This window comes from Natator depressus, chromosome 1 (assembly GCF_965152275.1).
Source record: "Natator depressus isolate rNatDep1 chromosome 1, rNatDep2.hap1, whole genome shotgun sequence".
In the NCBI taxonomy this organism is placed as follows: Eukaryota; Metazoa; Chordata; order Testudines; family Cheloniidae; genus Natator; species Natator depressus.
This window is the reverse complement of record NC_134234.1, coordinates 207,904,088-207,921,421: the sequence shown is the minus strand read 5'-3', so window position 1 is coordinate 207,921,421 and position 17,334 is coordinate 207,904,088. Positions and strand designations below refer to the sequence as shown.

At 47.7% G+C, this 17,334-nt stretch overlaps 1 long non-coding RNA gene across 1 annotated transcript in view; it reads left to right on the top strand.

The window, feature by feature from the left end:
* The window catches only part of LOC141974389 (uncharacterized), a 23,130-nt gene extending 5,796 nt beyond the window's left edge, over positions 1-17,334 (top strand). Inside the window, exons 2-3 of the long non-coding RNA XR_012635737.1 lie at positions 15,695-16,002; positions 16,984-17,334. This is a non-coding gene — a long non-coding RNA (uncharacterized LOC141974389). The remainder of the gene's footprint in view (positions 1-15,694; positions 16,003-16,983) is intronic.

Sequence of the window (17,334 nt, the reverse complement as noted above, 5' to 3'; positions counted from 1 at the left end):
TTAGGATTAAAACTTGCATATGCTTGGTTACAGCCTAACACACATTTTCTTAGGCAACTGGGTACCTTATGAAAGAAAGATTTTCTCTCTCTCTCTCTCTTTCTCATATTATGTGTGTGACATTTTCTTTGAGATAGGGGAATGTACGACAGTCCTGCCAAATGCGTGAGTGTACATGACATGTGGCAGATCTGTACTTCCCTCCTGCTTTTCTCCTGGCCTAATGTAATGATGGGGATGTTCTCATACTTTTCTGAATCCTAGTAGCTCTTGGCCCAATGATATCCTGGAGCAGTGAGTTCCACAAGTCGTGTATTGGTTAAAGAATATTTCCTTTTAGCAATTTTCAATGTGTTCTGCCTTTCAGTTTCATTGAACAGCCTCTTGTTCTTGTATTAGGAAAAAGTAAATAGGAGCCCTTGATTTACCTTCTCTTGCTACCCATTATTTAGCATTCCTCTCCTCTCTATACTGAATGAGTCTTTTCCCTGATTGGTTACAGTTAATGTAGCACCCAGTAAGGTGTAGGGGGAGTTCAGATTATTCCTTGCAATATGCATCACTTTGTATTTGTCAGTCCAGAAGTCTACCTGCCATTATGTTGTCCTAGAAGCGACATGCGGTGTGGGGCGGGGGAGGTGTGGGGGCAAGGGGAGGAGGGGGAGATGGAGGTTTGCGGTGACTCAGCTTTTGGGAACACTGCTTGTGACATTCTAGCACATGCAAAGTTGGTGGTGTGAGCATGTGGAGTGTTCTGATGGGGTAGTGTTTTATCTCCACTTTGCACAGGTGTAAACGACCAGGCAAGGCCCAAGGGTGAGGTTGCTCAGTAATTCATGAAGCTCTTTTGTGTTTTCCTTGTGGAGCAGGAGCTGCAGATGTCAGGGAACAACCTCCTCTCTCCATTCTCCTTCCCTCTCCTTTGCCAGGACAACAGCTGTGCCCCTTGTCCCACTAGAGTACCTTGCCGGAGGGGTGGAAGGTCCCTCAACTCCTCTCTGTTCTCTAAGCCCATCCCAACCAGGGCAGGACTCTGGCCCTGGCCTTCCCCCATCACAATTCTACTTAGTGCAGAGACCCCCTCAGTGGTGTAGCCTCACCATGCAAGCACCACTCTTATTCACTTCTGAGGCCGCAAAGAGTTCCCACCCTGAGTTGCTTTGTTGGATGGAATCCCAGGCTTGGCCAGAGAATGGTTCAGTTCCTTGCCAGCCTTTCAAGGGTCACTGTGGACTGTGTAACTAGGGCACAGGAACAAAATGGATCCTCCAAATCTGAAAAAGGCCTCTGGCAAGTGGGGGTCAGAGGAGGGACCTCATAAGTCCAGCGCAAAGAAAATTGGAAACCAGTTGGTCAATGGGTGATGAATAAGGGAGCTGATATTCCTCCTCTTTCCCCTCTTGATTTACTGCTGAGGCAAGCTCTACCTCTGCCACCAGACCTTGCCCTCACAGTTCTCTTGTCCTCTGTATCCTGAGGACCTCTGGAACTCAGCGCCTGTAGGCTCAGCTAAACTGGTACAAAGTTAACAGCCATGACTGAGAAATTTGTTCCAATCCAAGGCCCAGCCCTTGCCCTGGGATTTAAAGCAGAGCACCTCCTCATGGTGAACAAGAGGAACAGCAAGAAAAGAGTGAGCGGAGAGCCCTAGAGAGAGGCCTCTCTAGGGCATACCTACAGGAGAACTGGCAATCCGATAGAGAAGGGCTGAGAGATCTGGAGCAGAGATTCCTTGAAAAATATATGCAAAGAGGATTTAGGGATACTCAGAATGGCAGGCTCCTACACCCCTATAGAGAGGGGCTTAGAGTTCCAGAGAAGAGACATCACGAATGATAATTGCAAAGCTTTGGGGAACCCTGTTCCCCTTCCTCTGTTTGGGGAATGCCAACAAACCAAGGGGGCAGAAGTGCTGGAGCAGACAATTGAAACCTGTGTGGAGGAGCCCAGCTGTTCCAGATTCCCATAATCATGGGGAGAGGGTTGGATGCAAGCACACACACAACCTGGGGTTTTTCCTAGCAAATCCCCATTTGCAGACATTCCCCATGACAGGTGTAAACCATGAGAAAATTGCCAGTGCAGAGCTCCCTGCCTCATGCACCATCATGGTGCCCACTACGGTCCACTGTGGAGGCCAGAGCTGGGCAATGGCAGGCTGCTCCTCTGTCACTGCTGAACTTGGCTGATGAGCCGATAAAGTGGAAAGCAACAGCTGGAAACATTAAATTTTCTCTGTGAGATAAAGAGAAATGAAAAGAGGTGTTGGGTGCCTTCCCTCAGACCTCAGGAATGTAGGAAGAAATGTACAGGACCAGAGACACTGCTGAGGAACAGGAGCGCTGTCCTGCACAGCCCTTAGGGAGGATGAATCATGCTGGGCAACTGAGCAGATTGGGTCTGACAGACTCCACCGGAATCACAGCCTCACGCTGCTGAGTCGAGGGACAGAAATAGACTAGGGAGAGAAGGGACCCGGAGAGATGTGACCATGAGCTGGGGTTATCTTGGCAGACATATTTCTAGCTCAGCAGGGCTGGGCAGCGCAGTCTAGTCACAGAATGCACAGCACTGCCAGTGCCCCTAAAGCCCCTCCATGGTATTCCAGCTCTCTCCATGTTTCCTTCTGGAGCTGAGGTGGGGCACAGTCTCTGGGGCCTCCCAGGGGATCTGTGATGGGTCCTGGGGCTTGACCCAGCCACTAGAGGAAGGGATATGAGTGTGTTTATGGAAACGCTGGTTCCTTACTATAGCCCAGGAGCGGCATAGATAATAGTAATCCAAACAATTATGGAAAGCCTACAACACGTCCAGCTTTTTTTCAAAACCATTGCCATTTCTGGTCATGTGCCACTGGGCAGCGTTCCAGCTGTTGTAATTGTTTTTTCATTGCAGATACTGTTGTGCATTGTTTATTTGGGTCCTTTTGTGCAATTTCATATCAATGTGGTTTCATTTTGCTGTTATTCCTATTTTTTAGTGGTGTGTTATCAGTATGGTTCCATCATTCTGTGTGATGGTTCATAAATTGCAGTGGTTTGTCATTGTGTGTTGCAGCTTTTCAGAGTTGGGTATCATGGTTGTTATCATTGTGTTTGTGGTTGTGTACTATTGTGGTGGTCTATCAACTATTATACACAACTATTCTGCCATTGTATGTCAATTTGTTTGAGTTTTATTGTGGATTATTATGCTTGTTTTAAACATTGTATACTGTGTTTTTAATTCACTGTGGTTGTGTCATGTTTTGGTGTACTAATATGCGTATTTATGCTCGTGTTTAGTGTTGTGGTTGTTTAACATCACTATTATGGTTGTTAAGGTTGTAGCCAGATTTTCATTTTAATGGAGGTGAAAACATTCTATAAAATCTGTTTTTGGAGTTAGAGGAGTAATTTCAAATGCAGCGTTGTAGTTTGAGAACTGCTGAATTTTCTAAGGAATCTTGAAAGGGGGAAAAAAAACAACATGAGATCAGTATGAGGTCAGTTTCAACCATTTCAAAAAGCACTATGTGATCAAAAATTTCCAGTGTCTACCTTTTTTTTAAACATCTTTTTACAACATACCAGAGCAGTCTGAGATATGAAGTTAAATACATTTGTGTCATCTCTGAGTAGTTGGGAAGAATGGATGTTAAAAGTCACAACATATTTTGTATGTTTATCGAGGAAGGATTGGGGAGGTAGCTGGAAGCTGATATGGGTTTGATTCCCTGATCTGCCACATATTTCCTGTATGACCTTGGATGAACCACTTAGAGAAAAATTTCCAGAATGTACAGGTACATTGAGGGGGAAAAAAAAAAAAAGACTAGTGTGAACTAATAAGGATGAATTATGTTCCAAATAATAGAATTTTATTCAGTAACAAGATCAGTGAAAAGAAAAATCTGTATAATTTTAAAGCAAATACATTAAAAAATTAATACAGTAAAAGCTTTGTTATCTGGCATGTTGGGGGGCTGGGGGGTGCCGGTTAGTCAAAAGTTCTGGTTAACTAAGACGGGGTGAGGCTTCATCTGGGGGTGCGGGCTCTGGGGTGCAGCCCAGGATGAGGGGTTTGGAGTGCAGGAGGGGGCTCCAGGCTGGGGCCAAGGGGTTCAGAATGCGGAAGGTGGTGCGGGGTTTGGGCTCTCGGAGGGAGTTTGGGTGTGGGAGGGGGCTCAGGGCTGGGGGTAAGGGCACGGGACGGGGGGGTGAGGCGTGGGCTCTGGGAGGGAGTTTGGGTGCAAGAGAGGGCTTGGAGCAGGGGGTTGGAGCGTGGGAGGGGTTTCGGGGTATCGAATCCAGGCGGCGCTCACCTTGGGTGGCTTCTCGCAAGCGGCAACATGTCCCTCGGCTCCTAGGCGGAAGTGCAGCCAGGTGGCTCTGTGAGCTGCCTCCGCCCGCAGGCGCTGCCCCCACAGCTCCCATTGGCCACGGTTCCCAGCCAATGGGAGCTGTGGGGCCAGCACTCAGGGCGGGGTGGGGGGGCAGTGCATGGAGCCCCCATGGCCATTCCTCCACCTAAGAGCAGCAGGGACATGTCACAACTTCTGGGGAGCCACGTGGTGCCAGTGAGGGAGCCTGCCGGCTCCGCGCCAACTGGACTTTTAATGGCCCGGTCAGTGGTGTTGACTGGAGCCGCCAGGGTCCCCTTTCAACCAGGTGTTCTGGTCAAAAACCAGACCCCTGGCAACGCTATTGAAGATTTGTATTGGAGATATCAGAAATGCCCGTTTCTAGAGCTTTCTGTTGTCTAAAGTGCCGGATAACACAGCTTTTACTGTAAAAGACTAGAACATAATTATCAAGAGGAAAGAACATTCATGTCCAATTTAGCTACACACACCCAACTGTGGCTCTCAAAGGTCAGCGTATGTGAAGCTGGGGTTGTCCTTAAAGTCCCCCAGGGTGGAGTGTTTGGGGTAAGGCTGGCCCCTGATGCCATATGGTATATTGCTGGGGGTGTAGGGAGGTGCTGCAATGGAGTTCTCCATGGACTGCAAAGGCAGGAGAACTCGGGATTGTTGAACTTGTAGGTCCACAAAGAGTCCCAGCACCTGTGTTTGCTGCCAGAGATGCCCCATTGTGCCCAGATGCGTCTCCCTCTCCTTTTCCTGCTGGGACTCCTGGGCCTTTCTCTTGTCTGCTCTTACCTTCTCCAGACTGTCTGCAATGTTCACCCTCTAGGCCCTGTGCTAATGGTCTGATGCAGCATTGCATCCCAAGTCCTCTTTTTTCTCTTCCTTGTCTGGCTCAGGCATTCCACGGGTGTGGAGAGGGAAACCCTCTTAGCTGCAACAGCAGATATAACACACAGAGGTGTCATTGTCAGTACAGTCACAACAGAAAGCAAAACTTAAGATTCAGAACTCCCTTCTGCTGCTCCCCTAAAGTGTTAAACAAGACATGCTTATTGACACTTCTGCTTTGGAGTGATTGTGCCTGGCACCACTCACAGCTCCACCTCCACCTGTCCCTGGAGGGGGGAGGACAGGGCCTGAAGTGCCTGCGCACCTCCAGGCCCTGCAGAGGCTCCTTTATGGTGCAGGTAGTCCGGCGTGGAGCATACTGGTGCACACCTTCCTGTGCCGCTTCCAAGGGCTCCAGTACAACTGGCAGCTCCTTTATCTCCATCCAAGAGGTCTTCCGCAAGACCCCTCCAGGCTGCCAGTCTTCTACCAGGACTTCCTCCGGACCTGGAAACTGGTTTCAGTGACCAGGTCCGTGGCAGCTACCAAGAGGGAGGATCTCCTAGCGGAGCCCCTGCTACACAACCCCCAGCTCCATGTGCAGGTGGCGGAGTCCCCCCTCGATGTGACAGAGGTTGGTCCTGGCAGAAGTCACCAGACTCGGAGACCTCCTGGACTACAACTGGGGAGAGTGGCTGGATCCCCTGATGCTTGCTCAGCACATTGGGCTCTCCAGCCCTTGTACTCCCTGGTGAGTACTTCAGGAGGTGAGGGCTGCTTTGCCACCCACTGCTCAGGTCTACCTCAACCGGGTCCTGCGGGAGGGCAGCACCTGCCCACCCTACACCCCAGGCCCTCTGGACTGTCTCGTGGGGCCCCTGCCCCGTGGACCTACCCAGCCATCCCACCCCTTCACCGTGAGCTGGCTGCAAATCGTGGCTCATTTCTGGACCGCGCCAAAGAAACATCTGTACATGCTCATGCTCCACACCCTTCAAGTCCTCACCCTCGTGTCCCGCCCTGACATGAACTGGAGGGAAGGATAGCTCAGTGGTTTGAGCATTGGCCTGCTAAACCCAGGGTTGTGAGTTCAATCCTTGAGGGGGCCATTTAGGGATCTGGGGCAAAAATTGGGGATTGGTCCCCCTTTGAGCAGGAGGTTGGACTAAATGATCTCCTGAGGTCCCTTCCAACCCTGATATTCTATGATTCTATGACCTCCTACACCTCTGGAGGGTGAGGAACCCCAATGGGCCAGCCTATACTCCACCCTGGTTCCAAGGGATGTCAGTTCATGGAGCCGTGAGCATGGCCATGTTTTTGGCACAGTTCACCCCTGTCTTGGACACCTGCCCCTTTTGCGGTATGAGGGAGACCCTGGCGAACATGTATCTGGAGTGCACCAGGTTGCAGCCCCTGTTCCAGCTCCTCTTAGACATCCTATTGCATTTTTGGCTGCACTTTTCCCTTCACCACCTTATCTACGCACTCCCTATCTGTGGCCCCACAAAGTTGCGGGACCTCCTTGTCAACCTCCTCCTAGCGCTGGCCAAAATGGCCAACTACAAGACCAGGGAGAGGAGGTTGGCTGATGGGGTTTCCTGTGACTGCGGGGCCTATTTCCGATCCTTGTCCGCTCATGCATCCAGGCAAAGTTCCTCTGGGCAGCATCCGCTGTCTCCCTTGACACCTTCGAGGAGCAGTGGGCGCTGTCTGGGGTTCTCTGCTCGGTGTCCCCATCAGGTGCCTTTCATTTAGCTCTGTGACCTCACTCCTGTCCCTGTTATATCTTTAGTTGTCCCCCGTAATTAATTGAGATCCCGGACCTTGTGAATCCTCCCCTTCGGCTGGATCCCAACAGGACCACTCACAGCTCCAGCCATGGTGAGTGTAGGCCACCAGGGGTGAGGGAAATGGAGAGAATTGCTTGATTGCATGACACTATGAAGATAGGGCACTGGCATTGTCATTTGCCACAGGCAGTGGTGATTTGTTAGCTCAGTGCAGAGCAGAGCAGAGAGTGCAGCTGCTGCTAGTGTCCCAAAGCTGCCCGGGCCTGTATGTTGCTGGCCTGTGTACTGCAATGGTGCTTGCTGAAGTTATCGCTGAGTGGTGTGGGAAAGTGTCCTACCGCATAGGAAGAAATAAGGCTGCCATCCCTAAAAACCTTTGGGAGAAGATTGCAGAGTACCTCAGTGAAAGTTTCATCCAGATCTCTCAGAAGGATTCAAGGGACGTCCCAGTGTACATAAACTGCCCCACATGGTCCCCCTTGCAGTACCAGATTTACCAGTTTACCCCGGCTCCTCCCTTGCTCCAGGGACCAACCCTAGCTTCTGCCCTGCTGTGCTTTTGCCCCCGGCCCCTGCCTTGCTCCAGTCAGCAGGGACTAATCCTCTCCCCATGCCCCACTGTGCTCATCTTGCCCTTAGCCCCTTCCTTGCTCCAGCTGGGGACCAGTCCTTCCTCCTCACCATGCCCTGCTGCCAGGGTGGATAAAAATTAATGTCTTTTTAAAAAAAATTAAAAAATTGGATTTTTTAAATTTAAATCGGATTTTTGAGGGAAAAAACCTATCTAAAGATAGTTTTAATTAAGATACATTATATCTCATCATGGAATAGGGATTATAAATTCTAATTCTATAGTATGAGACAATATATTAATGTCATCTTTAAGAAAAGTTTTGTAAACAAGTTCTAATATTTCATGGATTAGGGACCCAATCTTATGGGGTTTCACAGGCTTCTGTATAGATTATTTAGGTTAATCTTTCTATCTAACCAATGGGACTTAGTGCTCAGTCTAGAAGATACCATCAGAGATGCTTAGTTTTGCAGTTCTCAAACTGTGGATTTGTGTCTCCAGAGGTAAAATGCTTGTTAACAGCAAACATGTATTTAAATAAATAATTAATATGTAAAGGCGAGAAATAACAGACCTCAACCCTACTGTCCCTCTGCAAATTTGTGTACACAGAGTCAATCCCTTACCTCTCTTTAAAAGTGAAAAGTTTCAAAAACTTCAATGAATAGAAGATTGTTGGGGGTGGAATATATCTGGACAAGGAGATGAAGTGTGGAGATAAATGTGAGAAGCAAGGGACATACGCTTTTTTGTTAAAATATTATATGTTTGCTGTTGAAGAAAAAAATCCAGAATACTTAATGTTGTTGTTTTAGTTAAGTCTGAAGCACTTACACGAGAGGAAAGTGATCAGGAACAGTCAGCATGGATTCACCAAGGGAAGGTCATGCCTGACTAATCTAATCGCCTTCTATGATGAGATTACTGGTTCTGTGGATGAAGGGAAAGCAGTGGATGTATTGTTTCTTGACTTTAGCAAAGCTTTTGACACGGTCTCCCACAGTATTCTTGTCAGCAAGTTAAAGAAGTATGGGCTGGATGAATGCACTATAAGGTGGGTAGAAAGTTGGCTAGATTGTCGGGCTCAACGGGTAGTGATCAATGGCTCCATGTCTAGATGGCAGCCGGTATCAAGTGGAGTGCCCCAAGGGTCGGTCCTGGGGCTGGTTTTGTTCAATATCTTCATAAATGATCTGGAGGATGGTGTGGATTGCACTCTCAGCAAATTTGCAGATGATACTAAACTAGGAGGAGTGGTAGATACGGTGGCAGGTAGGGATAGGATACAGAGGGACCTAGACAAATTGTAGGATTGGGCCAAAAGAAATCTGATGAGGTTCAACAAGGATAAGTGCAGGGTCCTGCACTTAGGACGGAAGTGCATGTCCCCAATGCACTGCTACAGACTAGGGACCGAATGGCTAGGCAGCAGTTCTGCGGAAAAGGACCTAGGGGTGACAGTGGACGAGAAGTTGGATATGAGTCAACAGTGTGCTCTTGTTGCCAAGAAGGCAATGGCATTTTGGGATGTATAAGTAGGGGCATAGCCAGCAGATCGAGGGACGTGATTGTTCCCCTCTATTTGACATTGGTGAGGCCTCATCTGGAGTACTGTGTCCAGTTTTGGGCCCCACACTAAAAGAAGGATGTGGAAAAATTGGAAAGAGTCCAACGAAGGGTAACAAAAATGATTAGGGGTCTGGACACATGACTTATGAGGAGAGGCTGAGGGAATTGGGATTGTTTAGTCTGCAGAAGAGAAGAATGAGGGGGGATTTGATAGCTGCTTTCAACTACCTGAGAGGTGGTTCCAAAGAGGATGGTTCTAGACTATTCTCAGTGGTAGAAGATGACAGGACAAGGAGTAATGGTCTCAAGTTGCAGTGTGGGAGGTTTAGGTTGGATATTAGGAAAAAGTTTTTCACTAGGAGGGTGGTGAAACACTGGAATGCGTTACCTAGGGAGGTGGTAGAATCTCCTTGTCATAAATATAAAGGGAAGGGTAAACCCCTTTAAAATCCCTCCTGGCCAGAGGAAAAATCCTCTCACCTGTAAAGGGTTAAGAAGCTAAAGGTAACCTCGCTGGCACCTGACCAAAATGACCAATGAGGAGACAAGATACTTTCAAAAGCTGGGAGGAGGGAGAGAAACAAAGGGTCTGTGTCTCTGTCTGTCTATATGCTGCTTTTGCTGGGGATAGAACAGGAATGGAGTCTTAGAACTTTTAGTAAGTAATCTAGCTAGGTATGCGTTAGATTATGATTTCTTTAAATGGCTGAGAAAAGAATTGTGCTGAATAGAATGACTATTTCTGTCTGTGTGTCTTTTTTGTAACTTAAGGTTTTGCCTAGAGGGATTCTCTATGTTTTGAATCTAATTACCCTGTAAGGTATCTACCATCCTGATTTTACAGGGGTGATTCCTTTACTTCTATTTACTTCTATTTCTATTAAAAGTCTTCTTGTAAGAAAACTGAATGCTTTTTCATTGTTCTCAGATCCAAGGGTTTGGGTCTGTGGTCACCTATGCAAATTGGTGAGGATTTTTACCAAACCTTTCCCAGGAAGTGGGGTGCAACGGTTGGGAGGATTTTGGGGGGAAAGATGTGTCCAAACTATGTTTCCCAGTAAACCCAGTTAGAGTTTGGTGGTGGCAGTGGATATTCCAAGGACAAAGGATAAAATTAATTTGTACCTTGGGGAAGTTTTAACCTAAGCTGGTAAAATTAAGCTTAGGAGGTTTTCATGCAGGTCCCCACATCTGTACCCTAGAGTTCAGAATGGGGGAGGAACCTTGACACCTTCCTTAGAAGTTTTTAAGTCAGGCTTGACAAAGCCCTGGCTGGGATGATTTAATTGGGGATTGGTCCTGCTTTGAGCAGGGGGTTGGACTAGATGACCTCCTGAGGTCCCTTCCAACCCTGATATTCTATGATTCTATGATTAAGTCAAACAATTTAAATGTCTGTCTGGTGATGTTCTCCTCCTAATACAGCTTGGCAAGAAAATCCTCCAAATATTAATGATTAACCTGTTGAATTGGCGATAGTTGATCGCCCAATGACTTCATAAATATCTGCTTCAATTACCTTTAGTAAATGAAATAACCAAACAATCATTCATTTTCTCACATAGCTGTAAAACTCATCTGAAAAGTTTTCAAAATAAATCACTGTTTAAAAATGTATAGTGTGTACCTTCTAAAAATGAAACCTACATCTATCTCTGAGTTGTGAAGAATATGTATTAAGGTTATAACAACCAACAAGAATGCACTTTTATGTAGAAAACCATGATTAAATCGAGTCTTCCTGACTAGTGATTTAAATCATGATTTAAATCAAATCCACCCTGCCCACTGTGCTCTTGCCCCTGGCCCCTTCATTCCCCAGGGGGGCCCACAAATATGTTTGGTGCTGGCCACACAAAAAGTTAATCCTGTCCTGCCCCCTTGCCTAGGGGAATGAAAAACAGATAACAATGCTACCTCCCCTTGTTGTACTGCTACCTCTTCTAGCATGAGTAAATTAATGCAAAGTCGATAGCTGTGTCCAGTTAAATTGGGGTGCCATCACTGTAATGAGAAATAAATTTAAACACTTACCTGAGGATCCTTCCCTTACATTGGGCTTGTCTGTGCTTGGCTGCTGGGACTGACTGGGCTGTGGTGGAGTCTCAAACAGGTCCTGGCTCACAGCATAGCTGGACCCTCCCTCCCCGCCCCGGTTGCATGTCCCCTATCCTCCTCCTCCTCCTTCTTGTCCTTGCTGTTCAGGTCAGTGATCTGTGGCTTGGGCTCACTGGAAGTATCCATGGTGCTGTGCGGGGAGGTGATGGGGTCTCTCCCAAGCATGGCATGCAGCTCTTTGTAAAAGCAGCAAGTCTGCAGTTTGGCACCAGATCGACTGTTGGCCTCCCTGGCCTTCTGGTATACCTGCTGCAGTTCTTTGGCTTTCACATGGTACTGCTGCTGGTCCATGTCATGCCCCTTCTCCTGCATCCCCTGTGCAATCTGCTCATAGGTGTTGATGTTAGTAAGGCTTGTCTGTAGCTGTGCTTGCACAGCTTCCTTTCACCACAGGCCCAGGAGATCAAATATTTCCTGTCTACTCCAAGCCAGCGTGCTTCTGCAGTGTGTAGCTGGCATGGTCAGCGAGGCAGTTGCACACAACAGCGGAGAGCTGCTAGGTGTGCTCTCCAAGCTGGGCAATCAGGAAAAGGCATTTCAAAAATTCATGGGATTTTAAAGGAGATGGGGGCCTTCTGCTCTATGTGACACCTGGGCAGTGGAGTTCACTGTGGAACAGCTTCTGGAGGACTGTTAGGGTTGACATAGGTAATGCAGTGTCTGCACTCATGCTGCGTCAATTTCAGTACATTAAGCTGGCTCAACACTAGTCAAGGAGACAAATTTAAGTGTAGACACATGCACAACTAGGCTGATGCAAGGCAGCTTACGTCAACCTAACTTTATAGTGTAGGCCAGGCCTACGTCCCATTTTCAAAAGTGAGCTATATACTTAGAAGCCTGTCTCACTGAAAATCAATGAGCCTTAAGCTCTTAAATACCCAACTCACTTCTGAAAATGGCTCCTAGGGTGGGATTCACAAGAGGGATTTAGTGTGAGTGTTGCAGCACCTAACCTGTAGGTGCTCTGCCACCAGGTAGACTTCACAGCCCTGAGTTAGGCACCTAGGCTCCCTATAGAATGCACGGGGAGAATTAAGCACCTAGGAATTGGATTCACAAAAGCCATCAAGCTGAGTGGGAAGCTGCCTAAGCTAGCCAATCGGAAATGCCAAGGTGAGCAGTGTGGCCTAAGCCCTGGGTCATAGGGAGGCTCCTCTCTCTGCTCAGGAGTCACAGCTATGAACCCTGTCTTGGAGTTAGATGCCATGACATCCTCGGGTGCAGTGCAGACCAGTGAGGGGCTGCATCACCATTTGCCCTGCAAGTTTGGGTGCCTCATAATGCTTTGCTGCTATAGCTTCCAACATGGGCTTCTCACAAACAGCCAAACACTTGAGTGTCTGTGTAAAGCCACAGGCTTGGTCCAGCAGCTCTGACCCCAGCAGCCTGTCAGCAAACACCAGCCACACTCTGGCTTCCCCCAGCTTTGGTTATTACTTGCAGGGTGACCCCAACCCAGTCCCAGTCCTGGATTTCCCCCCCAAAATGTGCAGCAGTCTCCTGAGCAGTTCAGATATATTAGGTCCGTTGGCCCTCTAAGGGGATCAATACACAGCAGTCTGCTAGTTTAAATGGAGTTACCCAATCAATTCACAACACTGGATTAGTTCTAATTAAAGAACAAAACAAGTTTATTTAACTACAGAGAGATAGATTTAAAATGAATACAAGTAATGGGGCATTAAAGTCAGAAATGTTTAAAAGAGAAATAAAAATAAAATGCATTCTGAACTTAACAAACTAGCCTTGGTTCAAAGTGAAATCCTTTACCACATGTTTTCAGTACATTGCTCAGGTCAGGATCTGCTCCCAAAGTCCATAGGCTGTTTCTTTTGTCCTCTTTGGGGTGGGGGGGGAAAGAGAGATAGTTAGGTGGGGATCACTTTGAGGTGTTTTTGCCCTTGACTTTTATAGTTCAGTCACCTTTTGAAATGCATTTGCCTGAGCGTTACCTCTACATAAAGTTCATTGCCTCTGTGAAGTTGGAGTCAAGGAGTCTGGTGGTGAAAGAAGTTCCATGCTGTTGTTTGCTAAGACACAGATCTGTTTGTTCCTGCCCCCTTCCTTCCTTGCTAAAGACTGGCCACTTGATAAGTGATTGCCCATCAGCTTTGATGACACCTGATTACAGGCATCAGCTTTGTCCATTGTCTTTGAGAAACAAGTTTACCCATTCTCCAGACTTGTCTGGTAAACACACTTCAGTCATGATTTCAGCTTATGTTCATAACACTAAATATAATATTGCTACACACATTTCACTATAATATTATTGACCAGCAAGTTATTAGTTTTTAGTGGTAGTGCACAAAGCATATTTTGTACAAAGACTATTACAACAGAGAGTAGGGTGTGAATACAGGGGTGCATTCCATCACAGAGGCCTAAACCAGGTCCACCATTTTTTAAGAAAGGAGGTGATGTAGTGTCAATAGCCCAATGGTTAGGTGCCTTCCACCAGCATGTAAGCAACGTGGGTTCAAATTCCCTTTCTACCTACTGGGGAGCAGGCACTTGAGCCTGGGGCTCTGAGAAAAGTGTTCTGATTTCTGGGTTGGGGTTGTGCTGGGGTAGAAATCTAGCCTTGTGTAGCTGCTCCACTTTATATAAAATACTCGAATATTGATGTTGCCAGAGAGAGACTGACCTTTCCAGTGCAAAATTTTCCAAACTGACTAACAGTACGTCTACACTGCAAAATAAATAAATAAATAAATAAATACCTATGGCAGTGAGTCTCGCAGCTTGGGCCAACTGACTTGGGCTCATGGGGCTTGTGCTTCAGGGCTAAAAATTGTAGTGTGATCGTTCAGGCTCGGAGTGGAGCCTGGGCTCTGAACCTGGGTGTTTCAGGAAGACCTTCCCCTTTGTCGAGTTTCAGAGCCCCAGGCTTGAGCCCTAGCCTGAATGGCTACACAGCTACTTTTCGCCCCACAGTGAAGCCTGAGTCATTTGACCTGGGCTCTGAGACTCACTGCCATGGATCTTTTTGTGCAGTGTAGACATACCCTAAATGACTGAGGCTTGTGCTGCACTCCAAAATTTTGCTGCCATAGCTATGTCAGGAAGGAGTGTTAAAAAATCACTATCACCCCAGCTCCAGCACAGTGCTTAGGGCAAGCCCCTAGAATGTAGAAGACCCAAGTTTCAGACCCTGCTTCTACACCTTGTTAAATATTTTGTACACAGTGGAACAGCTTCAACTTGAGAGAGTCCCGCCCTAGCATACCCTAGAGCCCAGAGGTGAGGGGTCTCACCTGAGAGGGAGAGGAGATGTGTTTGAAGTCCCTGCTCCACATCAGGGTTAGTAGGCTGGGGAATCCTGCTAGGGCTTAGAGGGCTCAGTTAGGTGCTGAGCTGCTCAGTGGTGTCAGGACTAAGATGACTGTGCATGTCTGCTGGCAGAAATTTAGGCACCTAGGGGACTTTGGCAGTGGAAACGTAAGCATCTAGGGAGTGTAGGGGGGTTACACAGCAACAGAGTGGTGGTTTGAGGAGCTAACTTTAGGATTTGGGCACAAAGAGTGGCAGCTAATTCCCCCTTGTGACTCTCAGGCACTTTTGAAAATTATGCCCTAAGTCTCTGTCTCAATTCCCCCATGTGTAAAATGGTGCTAATAGCAGTGCCCTACCTCACGGGGGTGTTGTGAAGACAAATGCATTGTGAAGGGCTCGGACGCTATCGCAATGGGGGTCAGATAAGTGCTGTAGAAAGCTAGACTAGTTATTAAGGTTTTCCAGGTTACTGTGTGGAATGTCACAGAAGAGTTCTGGTGACACAGTGTTACTGATTGCATGCTAGGAGACACGTATACTGTCACACACTTAGGCCTGGTTTACACTACGAGTTTATGTTGGATTTAGCAGCGTTAAATTGAATTAACCCTGCACCCGTCCACACAACGAAGCCATTTTTTTTGACATAAAGAGCTCTTAAAACCGATTTCTGTACTCCTCCCCAACGAGTGTGGACATAATTTGAAGGTATTGGCCTCCGGGAGCTATCCCACAGTCCACCATTGTGACTGTTCTGGACAGCACTCTGAACTCGGATGCACTGGCCAGGTGTACAGGAAAAGCCCTGGGAACTTTTGAATCTCATTTCCTGTTTGGCCAGGCAAGCTCATCAGCACAGGTCACCATGCAGTCCCAGAATCGAAAAAGAGCTCCAGCATGGGCCGAATGGGAGGTACTGGATCTGATCACTGGATGGGGAGAGGAATCCGTGCTATCAGAACTACGTTCCAAAAAATGAAATGCCAAAACATTTCAAAAAATCTCAGAGGTTATGAGGGACAGAGGCTACAGCAGGGATGCAACACAGTGAAACTTAAGGAGCTCAGACAAGCAAAGCCAGTATGCATCCGATGAAGTGAGCTGTAGCTCACGAAAGCTCATGCTCAAATAAATTGGTTAGTCTCTAAGGTGCCACAAGGACTCCTTTTCTTTTTGCGAATACAGACTAACACGGCTGCTACTCTGAAAAGAATCAAACGGACGCTCCTGGACAGAGCCGCAGACGTGCTGCTTCTACACTGAGCTGCATGCAATTCTAGGGGGGGCCGCCACCACTACCCCACCCTTGTCCATGGACTCCGATGATGGGGTACTCTCCGCCATGGCTGAGGATTTTGCGGACGGGGAAGATGAGGAGGAGGACGAGCTTGAGGAGAGCACACAGCACAACGTTCTCCCCGACAGCCAGGATCTTTTTATCACCCTGACTGAAATACCCTCCCAATCCAATGAAGCCGGAGAAGGGACCTCTGGTGAGTGTACCTTTTTAAATATAATACATGTTATAAAAGCAAGCATTTTTTAATGATTAAGTAGCCCTGAGGACTTGGGATGCATTCGTGGCCAGTACAGCTACTGGAAAAGTCTGTTAACGTGTCTGGGGATGGAGCGGAAATCCTCCAGGGACATCTCCATGAAGCTCTCCTGGAGGTACTCTAAAAGCCTTTGCAGAAGGGGAGAGCAGCCTTATTCCATCCTCCATGGTAGGACACTTTACCATGCCATGCTAGTAGCAAGTAATCTGGTATCATTGCATGACAAAGCCTGGCAGAGTATGGTCCTGGTGTTTGCTGGCATTCAAGCAACATCTGTTTTTTATCTCTCTGTGTTATCCTCAAGAGAATGATATCGTTCATGGTAACCTGGTTGAAATAGGAGAACGTTATTAAGGGGACATTCAGAGGTGGCAGTTCCTACTGGGCTGTTTGCCTGTGGCTGAAAAGAAATCCTCCCTGCAGTTAGCCACGCGGTGGGGGGGTGGGGGAGGGATTGGCGCTGATCTGTTCGTGTTTGGCTAGCAGGGATCTTCCCTGATGCCAGCCACCTGGTTGGGGTGAGGGGTAAAGCAATCGTTCCAGAGAATTGGATGGGCGGGGGGCTGTTAGCTTGGTTTCTGCTGCTGCACGTTAACAGGAAAACCGCAGCACTAAATGGCCAACTCAACGTGCTCTGCTTGGTATGGGAGAGGAGGGCGTTGCTGTTATGAAGGTTGTAGAAGCTGAAAGACTATGGCTTACCATGGCCGCCTGCAAGCTGAATTCTGTTGCCCGGCACTGCGTGTGTGATCTCTAACACCAAAGCCGCAGGCACTCAATATAAGATACAAAATGCGACCTTGTACCAAAATCACATGTGCCATGTAATGTGAATAGTGTTGTTCACTGTGAAAGAGTATAGCCATTGTTCTGTAAAATGGATCTTTTAAAATACTTCACTCCCTTTTTTTCTTCCAGCAGCTTCAAATGTTTCAAGCCTCCCTCCTCCGTCCCAAAGGCTATCTCAGATAAGGTGGCGAAAAAAACGCACGCGCGATGAAATGTTCTCTGAGGTCATGCAGTCATCCGGCACTGACAGAGCTCAGCAGAATGTGTGGAGGGACACAGTAGCACAGTACAGGACAGTGGCCGATGAACTGAGGAGAGGTGGCGGCAGGAAGATCAGATGAGGCATGAGGCAACGCTGGGGCTACTGCGGGATCAAACAGACATGCTCTGGCATCGGGTGGAGTTTCATGAATGGCAGCAGGATCACAGACTGCTGCTGCAGCCGCTGCTTAGCCGCCCTCCCTCCTCCCCAAGTTCCAT